Source organism: Octopus sinensis, linkage group LG6 (genome assembly GCF_006345805.1).
Source record: "Octopus sinensis linkage group LG6, ASM634580v1, whole genome shotgun sequence".
NCBI classification, from domain to species: Eukaryota; Metazoa; Mollusca; class Cephalopoda; order Octopoda; family Octopodidae; genus Octopus; species Octopus sinensis.
This window is the reverse complement of record NC_043002.1, coordinates 96,893,341-96,911,951: the sequence shown is the minus strand read 5'-3', so window position 1 is coordinate 96,911,951 and position 18,611 is coordinate 96,893,341.

The following is an 18,611-nucleotide window of genomic DNA, read 5'->3' as shown; positions in this document are numbered from 1 at the left end:
TACTAGGTGGATGGTTACTGTTTAAGTTTACATATTTGAGGGTACGCCTTATCTGCCTAGATAAAATATTTATATCTCTCCGCTTTACACACACACACACGCACGCACACACACACACACACAAACACACACACATACACTCACACACACACACACACACAACACACACACACACACACACACACACACACACCACACACATATATATATATATATATATATATATATATATATATATATGTATATATTCGTAAATTAGGGTAGCGAATTTTTAGAAATTTCACTACCAGCATGTATAAAGTCAATAGACAACACATTCACCATATGAAATTAGAGTACGTTTAAACACAAAAGAGCAGTCAAAATGACCAAAAGACGCCTCTTTTGTGTTTAAATATACACTAATTTTATATGGAGTATATATATATATATATATATATATATATATATATATGAAAGAAACATTCTGTGTGATAGCTTGTTTGTCCAAGAAAATGAAAGTAAATGGTTCATATGAAGCTATTATGCTTTTTATATATAGATAACATCGAAATTCTGCCTCTTTCTTTCGCCGCAAAAAAACATTATGCAACGGTGCAACAGTAATTGTGCACAAACTTATGAGGAAGTGCATATAGGCAAATATTCTCACTGTTTGTGGTAAAGGTAAGACCGTCTTCATTCTTCGCATACTAGTTATACCATCTAATGTCCCATTCCAATTTATGCCGTTGCAGTTTCCTAACTCACTTTCTTTTGCCATGAAGATTAATAAAACTCAGAGCTAAACACTAAAAGTTGCTGGGTTGCAACTTGAAGAATCATACTTTTTACATGGCCCACTTTATGTAGGAGCATCTTGTGCTGGGGCAAAAGTAAATCGTTTTGATATATTTCTTGTTAGATACCTGATAAGAAATATATCAAATACAAAATATAACAGATATTCAGTAGTTACTGTTACATTGTACGTAGTTATCTATGTATACTTGTAGCTATCTCTTCCATTAGACGGTAAAAATTATTCAACCAATTCGTCTTTCTTGGGAGGAAAGCTTGGCAGCCGTTCAGAGCTGAAGCACGTTTTAAGTCTAAAGAGAAAGGCCAAGTTTTGGAATGTGTTTAAGCTGTCACGAATGTAGAATTGGCAGAAGATAAAATCAGTGGTAGTGTTGTCTGGTATTCATAACAGCTTTAACTCCTGTTATCCCCAAATAGAAATAATGGATGTTCAACATGTCTTATAGTATGAGTTCTTGTGTTTGTTGAATGAGACAAAATATGCATTGGAAAATGTTTTCGTGGACTGTTTATAGAGACAATGCAAATTTGATGCAGTGCCTCAAAGATTTATGTAATTACGCCTGTCTGATAAATTATATAGCCGAGTGATAGCATCTGCATGGACGTGAATGCTGCTAGAGTTGAGAGCATTAATACGTTTTCGAATCAAAACTGAACATTAGAATGCAATAGTGTTGATAGTGTGTTGGCCGCGAGAGATCCGTCAGCACACGCTGCTACAGTGCAATTTAACAAGAGGCTTCCGAGGTAACATGCCAATGCCGGAGGGATTTCATAGACAGGCAGCGGAGTCAGGTTATCCAAACCCAATTACGAGCTTTGTTAATGCTGAATATAATGACATTGATTCTGAAGTTTCCGGGAAACTCAAGGATGATTGGTCTTCCAAAATATATCTCTAGGAAACTAGTCCCAAGCATCTTAGAGTGAAAGGGTTTCTTGAATGAAATTCAAAGATTATTTCTATCGTTTGAGACATTGATCATGGGACCACCATCTGGATACTTAAGTGGGCCGCAAAGACTGCTCTTCTTTAGGTTAGGTCCTTTTATCACATGATTCCAAAACTAGATATAGTTCGCTGTAAATGGAGATTTATTGAAGAACTTGATGAGGATAAGAACAAATTCCGAATACTTTTGTATTTTTTTAAGACGAGGACTTCGATCAAGCACATAAATGATGATTCGATGTCTTGCTATATCTGACTTAATTGACCCTGTCTGGTCATTTGTAAAATGTATATGCAACTCAATCCCTAAATACTGATCATTTCGAAAAATGTCAAATGTCACTTTTTCTTAGAAATAACAAATCAAGAATCAAATGAAAACAGTATTGCACTAGGACAATTTCCCAAAGTTTGTACTCTTCTCAGTTGGGAATCAGATTGAGAATTTATCCGAAAATACTGATTTAATAAAAAATCATTATCTGTTTCAAAAACATAAATGTACTCAAGAACAAAATGTTGCATTTTTCTCAGTGGAACGGTATCTTTTTACACATGACTACATTCAGAACAATACACACTACTTAATGGCAAAATATGACCCGTTTATATTTTCTATGTGTCCTTTAAATTCCTGCATATGCAAATTTGTATATACTTTAGACCTGCAGTAAAAACATCAGCGCATCAAGAGAAAATGCGTCTGCTGGATTAACACAGCTAGAAGGCAAGCATTCGAGTACATGAGGCGGTCGAATAATCCAGCTTCTATATATGGCTGAAGCGGGAAGACCAAAAATGGCTTGAAAGTCATAACATGCCGGCGGAAAATAACATCACTAGGTGAGACAAGCTGACACTGAATTAGCTTCGCTGATTGACAGGTGACGGTCTCATTTAGAGAATGCGTGGGCTGAGACTACGCGCCTTCATTGGTCAGTTAAAGTTGAGACAGTGTCAAGTGACAACTTGCTGGAGCTGACTGCTGGAGCCTAGTAGCAGGTATTTAAAAGAAAAAAATTTGACAAGACAGTCAGTCGCCCGTTGACAGTCGTTGATGCTACATCGAAGAGGTCGGGGAACAGAAGAAAGAAGACATGTACCCAACACCAGAGCTGAAGATACCTCCGAAAGGGGGTGGGGCGTCACGTCAAAACGGTAGAGGAGTAGGGGCGGCGGAAACCGGACGTGGTTCCTCCTGATGATGTCTTGAGCTAACTGGATCCTATAAAGGAGCTGTTGCGGTAGCAGTCCACGAAACAGTTGAAATTCTTCCAAATTTCTGCTTTTTTTTCCTACTTTTCCCTTTTTATCCTTTCACTGTTTTGTTTTGCATATCTTTTTCACGCTCCTTCATCGTATAATAGTATACGAAAATACTAACACCACAGCATTTTTCTTACTGACAGAGAACAAACAGATATTTTTCGGCCTTTTGCTACTTTTCTTTCTTTAACTTCCTGCTCTTTTTTTCCTTTCACATTTCTTGCTTAAAAACAATGGACAGGAAAGAAATTAATTCACTTCTTTTCGTTCTTTTCTCGCTAAGCAAACAGGCGCTTTCTCTACTTACACCTTTAAAATATATATATGCTAAGAAATGACGGAACGAGAAATGCAAAAAAACATCACAAATACAATGAGAAAAGTGTAAATTAACAATATGATTGAGTGTTGAGCAGTTACTCAACTCAAATATGGACGTAATATATCTTGATTTTGCGAAAGCTTTTGATAAAGTGGATCATGGTATGATATGCCAGAAACTGCGTGATCTTGGTGTAGCTGGAATACGTGGAGAGTGGTTATATGACTTTCTGAAAGATAGAAGTCAGGCAGTAGTGGCCAATGGAACCAACTCCAACAAAACTCAAATAGTGCGTGGTGTTCCACAGGGCACTGTCTTGGGACCATTACTTTCCATTGTGGCCCTCTCAGTTATGCCCTCAGCTGCCCGGATAGCCATCATTGCTAGCTACGCAGACGATACGAAACTTTCGCCGAAAATACAGAACCCCGGCGATGCTGCATACCTGCAGCGGGAGATGGACTCACTTTACAGATGAGCTAAGGACAATAACATGCAGCTTAATGCTGTAAAATTCCAAGCCCTGTGCTACCAACGCCCAAAACAGAATATAAAACTTACAGAGTATACTGGCCCACAGGGGATTACAATCCTAGAGCCTAAATCAGTGCGGGACCTGTGTATCAACATGAGTGATGATATCTCTTTCCAAGTGCTCATTGCCAGGATAGCAGAAGTGCACACGACTGGCTGGTTGGATCCCGAGAACCTTCACAACCAGAGAGAAGGAACCATGATGGTCCTCCGGAGGAAATTCCTCCTCAACCGCCTGGACTACTGCTCCCAGCTATGGTCACCCAATAGTGTAAAATTAACAGCAGACCTTGAAGCAATCTAGTTAAGCTTCACAAAGAAGATCGCCTCATTGCAACAGCTCAGCAACTGGAATAGGCTGAAATAGATAAGACTCCACTCCCTGGAGAGAAGGCGGGAGAGATATGCAGTAATATACATCTGGAAGTTCCTGGAAGGGATTGTGTCAAATTTTGGCATTGAAAGCTACACTACACAAATACCAGAACGGGTCGCCACTGTACAGTGCCTAAGATCTCAGCAATGCCGATGGGCTTCAGGGCCAGTTACTGCAACAGCCTGGGTTTCAGGGTCCACAGCCTTTTAATATTCTCCCAAAGAGCCTGAGGGACATACAAAAAGTGGATGTAGGTTTTTTCAAATCAGAGCTGGATCTCTTCCTGTCAAAAGTCTCAGATGAACCTCCCTCGCGGCAAGAGGTGCAAATGACATTAGCGTCATCAAACTCCATTATTTACCAAATGCCACATATCAGAGGAGGCTCTCAATAATAACAGTGTAGCAAAACGGTGGTGCCCCAGCATGGCCCCAGCTTTGAGCTGAAACTAATAAAACATAAAACACAATAATTAACTTAATATGAAGCAAAAATTATTTGTAGCGAAAAAAATAGTAACGCATGCACTGCATGCGTTACATACATCGACCCTTCACCCCTGGGGCACTTATGTATGCTTTCGTCTTATGTGTGTGTTTGAGAATTTCATGTGTTCGTATGTGTATATGTGCATGTACGTGTATATGTGTGTGTCTGTGTGAATGATTGAAATTATCTCTTTTCTATGCGATTCACTTGTATGTTTGTTAGCGTCTCTCACTTTTCATAAATACGTATCTGTTTTCATCTGAACATATGTCTTTCACTATTGGAGAGAATTTCTTACTCTGTGATGGTATGAGGAACTACTCCTTCTATTTTGAATGAACTAGGTTATAGAATTGTATAGGTAGTAATTTTAAGCAAAAGGACTTATTTTTAAATGTATGTTATTTGAAAGGTTTTTTTCTCTATCGGGGACAGTTTCCTCAAAATTTAAGGAACACGCAAACAAATACGAGTAGTTGAGCTTATTATAAGGCACATTGGGAATACCTCAATATTTGTTGTCTAGATACAGTTCTCTTTACAAATAACACTACATTATAAAACACTGGTATTTACTTTTATTGACGAAAAATTACAAGGAAAATCAATAACGATTTTGTTTTAACAATAGTTCAATGCCGGATAGTAAAACTTCAGTATGTCCAGCAGTATGTGATCCACTGTGCAAACTATAAAATAAAATAATTCCGTTTTTAACGAATGCCTTAATGGAAAACAAACATATTGGCTATAACGATTCAAGACCCCCACCTAATTTTATCAGTATATAATGATTAAAGGAATAGCTTGAAATTTCTGTAAATTCTCTGCGTGCAAATATGGTAACATAGAAATTTGAGGTGATTATTTCTCTGGGGCAGTGAAATATTGGGTTGTCCGGAAAATTCGTGCCGATTTTTAAAGGAAAGAAAAAGGTTAATAAATACGTGCCATTACATTTTTAATCAACCAAATATGAACCATTTTGTTGCACAATGCGTCTCCATCTTTCCTTTAACTTGAAAATACTCTCTTCCCAGAATTGAGGTGGTTTCATGGCAAAGAATTCATCAAGGTATCTTTTTACGTCATCCAAAGAATTAAAATTTTTACCATTAAGACTATTCTGCAGAGACCTGAATAAGTGGAAATCCGAAGGAGCAATACCGGGTGAATATGGAGGGTAGGTGGTTAACACATCCTAGCCGAGCTGCAGCAATTTTTATCTGGTTCCCAAAGCATCAAGTGCCGAAAATGAACTTTCATTTTAAATGGTTACAGAATTAATACAGGTTATAGGAACATAAACCTTCTTCCACGAAAAGATAGCTTAAACTGTGCTCTAAATGGAGGTGTAGTCAAATCCTATTTTCTGGACTCAACCATGTTCTAAAATAAGTCGAAAGGAAGCTACTATAAATCGGCACGAACTTTCCGGACATGCACATAGTATATATATATACATTATATATATATATATATATATATATATATATATATATATACACATAGATATTTGTGCGTGTGTGTGTGTCTGTGTGCGCGTATATATGTATCTATGTATATATACAGATACATATATCTGTTATATACAGCAGTTCTAAATTGAAATAGATTTCTATGTGTCATACACAATATAAAGACAAACACTCACGCGTTTGTACACACACACGCACGCACACACATACCCCACACCCCACATATATCTGCAATTGCTTCACTGGCTTTACTTTTCGAATTTCTCAATCCAAAGAGAACTGGTTTCTAACCAAAAGGGAATAGGATGAAGTCGTTTAAAGAAGAGACACCAGCATTGAAAACAAACCACGCAAATGTTGTCTCTGAACTGCGACTGTTAAAACGAATCGTCAAGGTGTAGTCGAAATAATTCACTGTAACAGAGAACTTACGGAACAACTGGACTCTTGTCACAAAACATTACAGTAAATGATGGAAGACGTATGATATATCGAATTATGTTCAAATGGTTACCTCGGTAGTTGACACCTGTTTCTGAGGAGAGAGAGTTACATGATTGAGCGCAGCTTTGTGAACGCTAAATATTTGACACGGCCAACTGTTTTGGCAACGGTACTTTTTGAAGATAGATGCAAACACACAAAATGAGTTGTAGCTGTAATCCAAAGGGCCAGTCTTGCCACATTCTGTGTGTCACGTCGTATCTCTCTTACGACTACGTTATGGGTACGCCTGCCCATGGAGTGCTCAGTATTTTGCGTGTTAATTTCACAAGCGGTCCGTTCTGTTGATGAGATCAACTGCAGAACAGGTAGTTGTAGACGATGGAATGTCTCTCCGTTTTTTCATTCTCCATTTTTACCTCTCATCCCTTTTTGTCGAAGAACGTAGGCTCGAAACGTCAAAGACTTTTCCATTCTTTTCGAGCGTTAAACTAATACAACTACTTCTTGCGCCCTCCCCTATCTCTGAACGAGATGTAAACGGTAACCGCTCGACAACGTAAAGTATACTAGCCATCTCAATATGGCTAACCACTAAGAGTGGGTGTTACTGTAGCTTTTAGCCCCAGGAGATCATCGTCTCCAGCTGGCTTTAGGCACACTTTCTGTGCCCTTATGGTATTTGCAAAGGGAGGTCATCCCTCTCTCATAAACCTAAGTGATACGCACGGACAACATTAAAAAATATTTGCAAACAGGTCTCTCTTCATCGAAAACCGATGATTACCGTACGTTGACAAGAGGCAAATACCTCGAAACTGCAGTCCGTGCGTATCACTTAGGTTTACGAGAGGGGGATGACCTCCCTTTGCAAATACCATAAGGGCACGGAAAGTGTGCCTAAAGTCAGCTGGAGACGATGATCTCCTGGTTCCTGGGGCTAAAAGCTACAGTAACACCCACCCTTAGTGGTTAGCCATTTTGAGATGGCTAGTATACTTTAAATTATATTTCAATATAAATAAAAATGTATTTGAATAAACATTTGTGCCATTCGTCTTGATATTTATTTTTTAAGCATATTATTCTATGAAACTACCTTCGGTTTCGATTATCTCTTCAATGCGGGACCGAAACAGCTGGCTTGCTGACATTATATGGTTCTTCATTTTGGATATCACCTGGACAAGGGCGGCATTCATTGAAGCTATGGTATTATGAGGATGACAAGTAGTTTCCCGTTAAAAAGCGCTCCACATTTAGTAGTCCATGGGGTTCAAATCGGGCAAACTTGGAGGCCACATATTAGGTGTTACATAATCATAGGGCTCTATGAGGAGGTGCTGAGTCTTGTTGAAACACATATGGCATTCCATTGCATACTTCATCAATCCATGGCTTGATAACAGTTTCTAGTACCTCAATGTATCCAGCAGCATTAATGTGGAGAAAAGTGGGGAGGCACCACATATCCTTCGCTACTCAGCAGACATAAAACCATCACAGTTGCTGGAAATTTCGTGTGCATCACTCTGGGTACTTCAGCAGGATCTGCACATGAACACCTGTCATTTCTGCTGTTAAAATTTTGATCCTGGTCAAAGTTTTTTCGTCAGAGAAAAACCAAAGCATGCCTGGGCATGATGGCTTTTCACTTCCTTGAGTAACCGTTTTGAACGGATGAGACGGTTTTCCTGTGTCATTGCAGACACGAATTGGCCTTTCGTCATTACATAGGACTTGTATCGAATGTCACCATGTACACAGTTCTGATAGTCCTTTCTAACATTCGAAGTTCTTTAGCAATGGACCTCATTGGTCTCCTGAGGTTTTCATCGATAATGTTTAAAACATTTATAAACTCCGGTGTCGTTTTAGTGTCTGAGCGTCGTGAATGTTTTTTTCTCTATGATACAGGTAAAATATTACCATCACATGCCTCTAATTCCAACCGAACTTTGTGTACAAATGATCTTGCAACATTCAGAAAGTTGCTAATTTCTAAATCACTGTGGTTTGCATGTATAGGAACTATGACTGCATGTCTTTGCATTTCTTGAGTTAGCATGATATCTTGAAAAGGTTATCTGAAAAAACAAATGATACATTAAATTTGAAGGTGTAATCAACTAAAATCGAAATGTCGTCGAACACCCCTCGCACCCACTGTATTATATATATATATATATATATTATATATATATATATATATATATTTAAGAAAAAGCAACAAGAATGGATCAATATTTCGGTACAATTGTACATAGGACTTGTATCGAAAGTACATTCGGTACAATATTGATCCATTCTTGTTGCTTTTTTCTTACTTATAATCACCCCACATCATCTTATGGTTAACACCATATAGATTTCTGGTGCATCTAAGTTAAGTACCGCATTCATGTGAATTCAACAGAACTCACTTGAATCTTGATTGCTTTTACTGAATATATATATATATATATATATATATATATATATATATATTGTTGTATTTGGGGATGGCCATGTTACACTATATATTTGGTGTTAATTTGCTTCAGCTTATTGTATGTTTTTTATATTAATCTAATTCAGCCAGAATTCTTTCGTCAAACATCTGTGACCTCATCTTATATATATATATTATATCTTATATATATATATATATATATATATATATATATATATTATATATATATATATATATATATATATATATATATATATATATATAATATAATATGTATATGTACATGTATATATATATATATGTATATGTATGTGTATATATATATATAATATATATATATATATATATATAATATTTAGGTTTTTGATAGAATATAGAATGCATATTAACTCTTTCATCTCAATGCTGGTTGAGAGTGCAATTTGGGGAAAGCTATTTTAATGTTAAATATACGTTGTACTAAATCTAAAATGTGCTCACACCTCAAGGGGATGGATAGATTTATTACAACGAGAGACTATGAGTCTGTGCGTGCGTAGGGGAACGATAAGTATACATTTATAAAAATTGAGAATACTTACCAAAATCAAAACGCGTTGCAAGTGTTGTTTGTAAGCGATGTATTTCGCAATGGTGTGTTACACATATGTTATAGTAGACACCTGGCCAAACATCCTTATTTTTCATGCAATGTCCTGAATGATCTTTGCAAACTGAAAATTTGGAAGAAATTTGTTGGCGTTAGTTTCATGCTTTGTTATATGTATACCACTCATGAGTTCAGAATTTCATTTCATGTAGCATCTTTCTCTCTCTCTCTCGCTTTCTCTCTCTCTCTCGCTTTCTCTCTCACTCCACACACACACACACACAGAGGTATTTACGCGCAAAATACAAGTGTATATATTTGTGCGTGTGTGTGCATGTATGTCTATATGTGTGTGCCTATATACATACATACATACATACATTCATATATATATATATGTGTATGAATGTATATATAAAATTAGTGTACATTTAAACACTAAAACAGTCGACCTTTAATAGGCAGCCTTACATGCTAGAAGTAGCAGTCAAAACAACCAAAACCACATTTAAGAGCAATTTAGAAAGAAATGAAAAGTAAAAACATTTACCTTGTTTTTACAGCCATACCTAGCTTTTGAACTCTAATTAGCAAATAAAATAATTTGTTAGGCGAAGTTCTTATCAGTGGCCAAGCCAAAACATTTATATATATGTATATATGCATGCAGATATATGTATATATATATATCTATATATATATATATATATATATATATATATATATATATATATATATATATAAACTGTACTGGGAGAAGAAGAAACGAAACGAAACGGAACGAATCGAATCGAATCGACGCGAAGGCGCTCAGTCATACAATAGTGTAATAAATAAAATATATGCATACATAATACATACATATATGTACGTACCTACATCTACATGTATATATACATGCATATATAAATACATATACGTGAGTACAGGACACCACAAATAGACGCAGAACTCAACGAGAACGAAAACGTAAAAACAAGCATGGAACGAACCTTTTTTTACAAAGAAAAAACAGAGTACTAGACAAACTACACAAAGAAAAATCCCCTGCATCAGCCGTCCCTAGTTCAACTCCAGCGTGTTTCGAAGGTGAGGACAGAACACGACTCGTCGAACTAGCCCTTCCTGCGAAGAAATTAAAGGAAATTACTTCGCAGAGGGGTAAAAACAAGGAAAGAACAAAATGTGACACAAACAGGATGTAAAAACAATACAAATAAAATTACAAAATAAAATACAAAATAAAAATACAATACAAAAAAATACAATACAAGAAATAAAAACAAACAAGAAAACAACCAAAGAGGGCCTTTTGCCTAGACGAGGAGAGATTCAAGGTGCGCAAGAAAACCGTGTGTTTACAGTTAGAAGGCCGCATGCAAAAGGAAGTATTTGGCCGGCTGTAAGACAGATGAGGAGGAGTGAGAGAGAGAGAAAGGGAGAGAAGGGAAGGTTAAACAAAGAGGTATAGGGTTTCGCGTCATAATTATATATATATGTATATATGTATATGTATATATATATATATAGATAAAATATAGATTGATCCCACGAGAGAAGGAATCATGGGTTGACTGGAGTGAGTTGCAGTAGATAATTTATTACTGTAGGCTATGCGTAGTTCTGAGTAGGACAGGTCATAAAACGATTAAAGGTAAGGAAGATAAAATAATCAACTGTAAAGGGGAAAGAAAAGTAAAATTAGATAATAGAAATATAAATGAAAATAACGATAAAACGTGTTTTTTTTATTTTATTTCCTTGTATTTTCATTTGTATTTTTAAAATTTTTAATACATACATAAAAAGACATAAATCTGCATACATATATATATATATATATATATATATATATATATACACATACACACATAAAAACATACATACAAACATACATACATACATGTATACATGCACACACACATACATACATACATAGATACATACATACATACATACATTCATACATACATACATACATACATATATACATACATACATACATACATACATACATACATACATACATACATACATACATACGAATATACCCTGTTGATGTTGTTGAAATTCCAAAGAAGGAATCTTGGATCAGGTTAGAAACTGGCTCTTTCTCTGGTGGCAAAAAAGTTTGAAATTAAACATACATACGCAGAGAGACATGCAAATCATTATAATTTGCAAAAGTTTAATCCAATGGACGCGGGAAATTTGAAATTAAAGAAAAAATTCATGCAAATACATTTAGAGACACATAATGATTCAAAGAATCAGATAAAATCTCAAGGCTCAACAATCAAGTATAAATACAGTAATTCCTCGCCATATCGCGCTTCACCTGTCGCGCACTCAGTACATCGCGGATTTTCAGGCTAATATATGTAAATTTATATGGCGAACTCCTCAGTATATCGCGGGTTTCTGCGGCCGATAGGTATTTATATTTTTTTTAGATTTTAATTATTTCTGTGGTAAAATGAGCATTTTCACGCCTAAAAATCAATAAATTAATAAATAAAAATAGGATACAATGCAGTGCTTCACTGTATAACACACAAATTAAAATATATTAAAAGAAAATACTTAGTGTACCGTTGATGAGTAAACAAAGTATTGCATACACTGTGTGGAAAACGAAACTCGGGAGGCGAGTGTGTGGTGGTGTTTTTGCATTTATAATAAAATAAATATATACAAATGATATAAATGATAATCTTTATATATATAAAACTGAGAATGTGTGTGTGTCTGTCTGTCTGTGTGTTTCCCTAAAACTTGAGAACTACACAACCAATTTCATTCAAATTTTACATATGTCTTACTTATGGTCCGGGGAGTGTCATCGGCAAAATATTTTAACTTTTTGCTTAGGGCGAGACCACAGCAATAACATATCTTCTCCACTACGATTCCCTAAAACTTGAGAACTACACAACCAATTTCATTCAAATTTTACACATGCCTTACTTAGGGTCCATGTAGTTTCATGGGCAAAGAAATGTTCAACTTCTTGCCTAGAGCGAGCCCATAGCAATATCATATCTTCTCCACTATTTCAGTATTACGTGTTAAACGTGAAACAAAAATATTTCTCTATTTTATGTCAGATGCTTTCACTTTAACAATAAAAATAATAATAACAATTGAATTATATGTAGTAAGTAATAATTAAAATCAAACTAAAGTATAATATAAGTAAAAATAGCAATTGGTATAAAATTGCATCAATGATTTGAACTTGAATAAGTGGTTTCACATGAATGGGAATTAAATTAAAAATAAAATTAGCGTGCAGAAAAGGAATAGTCCAGATGGATAATAAAAAATTAAATTAAAGAAAAGACTATTGTCTATAAAGTATACAATGTAGAGAAAAAAGAAGATCTAACAATTCCAGTCTGTTATATATTTTGAGTATTGTTATCACTAGCGATATCAAGATATAACTTTGTATTTTGCATTTTGTGTAGATGTATATATATATAGATGTACATGTAATATGTACACATATATATACACATATATACATGCACTAGCACTATGACTCGGCAACGACGGGTCTTTAATGCTAGTATATATATATATATATATATATATATATTATATATATATATATATATATATACAGTAGAGTACTGTTTCTACTTCAAAAGATTTTCATCTATCGCGAGAGGTTTGGGAATGTAACACCCGCGATAGTCGAGGGATTACTGTGTGTATAGTTTTAAATAGAGTATTTTAAAACTTACTCAGGTTAAATAGACCCCACTCCATAATAAAATACTGGAGAAGGGAAAGTGTTACACGGCCGACAGCTGTTTCTGTGGGCTCGGATTTATTTCATAAAGTTAGATGAAGTTGATGAAAAATTTGCAGCAGCTGATGAAATCAAATAAATATTGGTAAAATCTAGCGCCTCTTTCATCATGGTAGATAGATAAGAGCCTGACGTATCAGGGAAATTTCAAGGTACAATAAGTATTTTAGAAGGCAAGGAAGTCGTAGTGACAGGAAGACGTAGGTGTTTGATAGGAGTATGTGGAATGTTGAAGCACGGGAAGTGAGAAGAGGTCAGAGAGTCCATATCAAGATGATAGAGGGGTGAACGTACAGGATACTGAAAGAGTTAGTATTTATAGTAGAAGGGGGAGAAGTGGGAGATAAATGGGAATTGTAGTAGGTAGTATTGGAAGGATGGTCAATGTTGTTGGGTTTATGAATAGATGTAAAAAATTTAGGATAGTAATCGATTAGTCAACATAATTAAAGAAAGCTGAGATAGTAAAAGAAAAGCAAGGGGCGAATATTGAATGAAATGGTCAAACATATTTTTGTAGGTTGACAATACATACATACATACATACATACATACATACATACATACATACATACATACATACATACATACATATATATATATATATATTTGTAAAAAAGAAGTTTGAAAACGCCACTATATTAGATAAATTTAAATTTTCTTATGAATTTCAAATCCTTGAAATAACTCACGGATGAAAATTCGACGATTTTCCCTCACAGCTGCACGCACATCTGCGATGCTTTTCTCAGTTCTGCTGGTTGCAGGTCTCCCAGGACGTTCGTCAATATCGACATTTTTTCGGCCATCTTGGAAACCCGTAAACAACTCATAGACTTGTGTGTGGCTCATACACTCATCTCCATACACTCTCTGCAACTTTGTGCAGGCCTATGAGCAGGCCTATGCCACCATCACAACTTTCTCTGTTATGGTCAAAGGGGCGATTGCACGTTACACACCTTTCTTCCAAGCGCTGCTGTAAACAGCGGAACTGAGAACGTAAAACCTTGATGTGCATGCACGGCAGAGATCAAGGTCAATCTTTGCCAAACGGCTTCAGTCTACTATGGTAACAGTTTGGATACTTATTGATCAGGCCTCGTACATTGATACACAGAAAGTATATGAATACTTATTTCGGCCTTATGTGTATATATATATATATAATATATATATATATATATATATATATATATATATATGTGTGTGTGTGTGTGTGTGTGTGTGTGTGTGTGTGTGTGTGTGTGTGTGTGTGTGTGTGTGTGTGTGTGTGTGAGTGTGTATATTTATAATAAGAGTAGATCGTATACGAGTGGGTATATATTTGTAAAAAAGAAGTTTGAAAACGCCACTATATTAGATAAATTTTAATTTTCTTATGAATTTTACATGTTTCGGTTCTTGAAAAGACGAACCTTATCAAAAATATTATAAAAAGTGAAAATTGAAAAGTTCATAATCGTTTCTTACTGTTCTCAATAGAATCCATGTGGTGGTGTTTTGTCGGTAGTTGGTATAATCGCTATATTCCTGTTGAGTGTATTGAAGAAGTCCATTATTGTTTCTTGCTGGTATTAAAAGGAACCGCTTTTTTGTTACCTTGTGTTCCAATGGTAGCAACAGTAGTGATTGTTGGTCGTAGTAGTTGGTCGTAATTTTGGCAACCTTTGTGGTGGTTGGGGTTAGTAGTAGAGGACTGTTGATCGTAGCAGCAATAGTGGTGGGTTCACTGGCACTGTTCACTGACGTCACATAATTCCAAACCAATCAAAACCAAACTTCAACGAATACAAGGTAAAGACCCCCAACTGTATCCTGTAAGGAAACCAACCAAGTAGAACGACAAGCTTGACCACGGAAGAAAAACGTCATCAATTTTTTAACGAATCAAAATCAGATCTGACCCATAACTGTATCCTGTAAGGAAACCAACCAAGCAGAACGACAAGCTTGACCACGGAAGACAAACGTCATCAATTTTTTAACGAATCAAAATCAGATCTGCTCGCAGAAAAATTTTTTTTTATAAATTCATTTTTCCCTAAAACATACCACTGCAAGCGGGAGTGACTGTTTAAAGATCTGAGAAATTGTAATTCCCCCCACCTCCACCCTTTTTTTTTTACTATTTTAATTCTCACACTGTGGCCGTAGCAGCAGTAGTAGCAGTAGAGGGCTGTTGATCGTAGCAGCAATAGTAGTGACCACGGTGGTTGTAGTAGTAGTGCTAGTGGAAGTAGTCGTAGTGGTCGTGATGGTTGTGGTAGAATTTCATTTTTCCTTTTCGGAAGACCAATGTTTTGTTTCAATATTCCTGGCCCAGGGTGTTCAAACTTGGTCTAAATTTTTTGATGAAATAAAGTTCTTTATTTTGGCGTTGGGTGAAGGTTACGCTGTCACTGAATTTGTAAAGTGGGTAAGTTGTAAATTTCGGACTTTCATTTGTAGCACATCTATCTATGTGTCCGCTGACCGGTATTTTCCGGTATTCAGGGTTTCTAATTTGGGATTTATGCACCGCCATCCTTTTACGTAAGCTATTTTTTGTATGGCCTATATACTGCCTATTGCAGCCTGCGCATGTTAAGACGTAAATTAAGTTTTCTGATGAACAGGTGAAGTTTGTTCTAATGGTGAACTGATGGCCTTGTTCTAGTATAAATTCTGAACCTTCTACCAAGATGACACAGATTCCGCAGTTGGGCCTTCCGCATTTTCTAACTGCTGGTTTTGTGGTTGATGTTGAGTGCAGTTTAGCTTGGGTTAAAATCCTTTTCAAGGATTTTGGTTGCCGTTTACTTTTAATGATGGTGTGTGTTTCGAGGATCTGGTTCATCTTTGGGTCTCCCTTTAGTAGTGCTGTGTTTTGTAGTATGGTGCTGAAGGCCTCATTGTTAAGTGGGTTGTGTGTAGAGATGTAGGGAAGGGTTTTTAATTTTTCTTTCTTTTTTGGTTTTGTTTGTCTCAGGTCTTCTATACTTAATTTAAGTGCCTGTTGGATTGCACTGTCTATTAGGGGCTGTGGATAATTTCTATTTATGAGTGTAGTTCTAAGTTCCTTAAAAGTAAACGGCAACCAAAATCCGTGCAGATTAGTTACAGTCCAGTTCAGTCCATTATCACTGAAGATTTGGGTATGAGGTGCATGTCTGCCAAGTGTGTGACAAAACTCCTTTCAGCTGACTGAATAGACACTCAGGTTTCAGTTGCACAAGTTCTCCTTGATTGTGTTGAGAATGGGGAAAACTTTTTGGAAACTATGCGTAGGCCTCTGAGCATGTATCGCCAAGCTTTTGGTTAAATTTGCTGCAGATTCTCTGCTCAACTTTCTCTCATGTTCAGTGAAGCGATCACACCCTGCACACGTTACTTCCAAGTACTGTTGTGAACAGCAGAAGTGAGCTAGAACGTTGAAACTTAGTGCACATGCATAGCAGAGTGGAAGGTCAATTTGTGCCAACCAAATTTACTCTGCGTGTTTTAGCTTCGTTACTAAGACGAAAATCCGGATACTTATCGATCAAATCACTTATATAGGTAGCTACCTGACTCACTAACTCTAAAACAGAAACTATGCATGTTTTCTTTAATTTCTTTCTTTTCTGAACCTAATAGTGTTCTTTCGCAAAATACCATATGGTTATGCATGTATGCCCCTATGTGTCTAAATGTATATGTGCCGATGTGTAGTGTGAGAGTGTATGTATTTATGAATCTCAGGTTTTTGTGCACGTATGTGTGTGTTCGACTTTTTGTGTGTTGAGTTATGCTTGCGTTCATGTGTGTATGTTGGTGTGTGTTTAAGATTCTTTTTTTATGCGATTCACGTGTATGTTTATGAGCAAGCATCTCTCACTTTTCCTATATACGTATTTGTTTCATCTGCGCATGCGTTCTTTTCATTACAGTGTCTTTTAATATCGGAGAGAATTTCCTTCTCTGTGATGATATGAGGAACTTCTATTTTGAATGAAGAAGCTCCTAGAATTGTATAGGTAGTAATTTTAAGCAAAAGGACTTGTTTTAAATGTATGTTACTTGAAAGGTTTTTTCTTTATCGCGGTCAGGTTCCTCACAATTTAAGTAATACGCAAAAAATATGAGTAACTCATTTTATTATGAGGCACAATATTTGTTGTCTAGATATAGTTCTAATTACAAATAATACTACGTTATAAAACAACATTGATATCTGTCTTATTGATGAATGAGATTCAAAAAGTCAACAGCGAATTTTTTTAACAATATTTCATTTCCGGATGGTAAAGCTTCAGCATTTTGCTGATGAGGTGATCCACTGAGCAAACTGTAAAATAAAACAATTCCGTTTTTATGAATGTTTTAATGCGAGACGAACATATTGGCCTAAGGGTGTTAGGATCCCCCTAATTTTATCAGTATGTTCAGACTAAAGGAATTGCCTGAGCTTTAGTTCTGTAAATATAGAAGTTAGAATTTCGCCCATTTCAAGCCTAGCCAGACTCATGGGCCCGGTTTTCGGTTTCTATGGCGTATGTGTTCCCCCCAGCTGGGCGGGACGCCAGTCTATCGCAGTGTTGATCAAGAAACAGGAAGAAAGAGTGAGAGAAAGTTGGGGCGAAAGAGTACAACAGGGGTCGCCGCTACCCCCTGCCGGAGCCACGTGGAGCTTTAGGTGTTTTCGCTCAATAAACACACACAACGCCCGGTCTGGGAATCGAAACCGCGATCCTCCGACTGCAAGTCCGTTGCCCTAACCACTGGGCCATTGCGCCTCCACATTATGTAAATATGCTGTATATATGCTGCGAATAAATTTCATATGTTAAAATGTGAGGAGCTTATATCATTAGGCCAGTCAATTGATCTCGTGTACCGTGACAGCAGAGCTGTTTTATGGTAAATAGACACATGTATACATTTTATTTCCTTCAGAATTTTGTTTCATAATGAAGGACGTGCACTTAAACGAAAAGACCCAGAAAAATTCATTATGTTATATACTTGAAAACGTGTGCAGGTAGTTGCAGATGTAAAGTAACGGGAATGCGAAAATAGTGTTTTATGCCATTCTATATGACTGATACATCGTGATTATATTTCATC